Raw genomic sequence first — 1,168 nt, 5'->3', positions numbered from 1 at the left:
TCATCTGTGTTGGGAAATATTTTGCCCTTAAGCGAAATTCCCAAACGCAACGATTCCTATTGAATTGACTGAAATTTGCCCACAAAACTTCCCCAAGCAATTGACCTATTGGTAAGCCCCTCCCCTCAAAGGCAGATGAGCCAATGGCAGTTGAGTATCAGTTGCACGGGGACTGGAGGTCTACATTTTAGTGCCTCTCCATATTAAACTGGTTAAAAGTAAATTAACGTAATCTTACCCAGCAGTACATGAATCCTGGATGTTCTGCGATCATGACGGCCGTAATGAAGCTTCTCTCGCTTGCATTGTAATCTGTAAACTCTCGCTTCCAAATTAATCTTGTTACCCACCATATTTATTTTAAAATCTTTTAGATATCCCTCCATGGCATATTTAATTCCCACTTGAATGGTGGTAAATCTGTGTCCAAAATGTATCAAAAACATCTTGGGACAAGGTTTTCACACTGACAGCTGTCATAGTGAAACAGTTAGCAACTCCGTTTGTTTGTCCGAGAAAGCAACAGCAACTAAGGGGGGCGGGGCTTACCGATAGGTCAATTGTAAATGTAACTACCTTTAGCCAATGCTTGGCAAACTACTCCAATTAGAAACAATTAATTTTCAAGCATGTGCAGTTAATAAAATTCATTCAAACTGACCAGAGATCACTCTTTCATGGGTTCACCAGATCAACGTCTCTAATGACAAACCATCAGAATTTTTTTTTACATTTTGAAACCAAGGATCATAACAGTATAACATGATAGAGCTTTGTTTGCAAAATCACATTACAGCTAGAATACACTACATGACATTTTCCCCGATTTTGCCCCGATTTGCTGTCTGGACAAGCGTCGCTTGTTGCCGAAAAGCTGTGATTTTTTTTAGCTTTAAGCCCCGTTCACACCAAGAACGATAACTATAAAGACAACGATATTAGCGTCCACACCAGCGAACGATATCGTCTGTTTATTCTAAGCGCACATGCGTCTGCCGCTTTAAATTCTTGAGCTCGTTACAGCAGGATGGATTCTGATCGGCTGTCAGTGTTTTATCGTTCATCGGCTGGAAAAAAATCGCTTTGAAAGTGATCACAACGATATCGTTCTTCTGTATCGTTCTCGTTATAATTGTGGTGTGAACTATGCTATTCTTTAATATTGAGA

Source organism: Sinocyclocheilus grahami, unplaced genomic scaffold (assembly GCF_001515645.1).
Source record: "Sinocyclocheilus grahami isolate Dianchi unplaced genomic scaffold, SAMN03320097.WGS_v1.1 scaffold3675.1, whole genome shotgun sequence".
In the NCBI taxonomy this organism is placed as follows: Eukaryota; Metazoa; Chordata; class Actinopteri; order Cypriniformes; family Cyprinidae; genus Sinocyclocheilus; species Sinocyclocheilus grahami.
The sequence above is the reverse complement of the archived record's forward strand: the minus strand, read 5'-3'. Positions refer to the sequence as shown.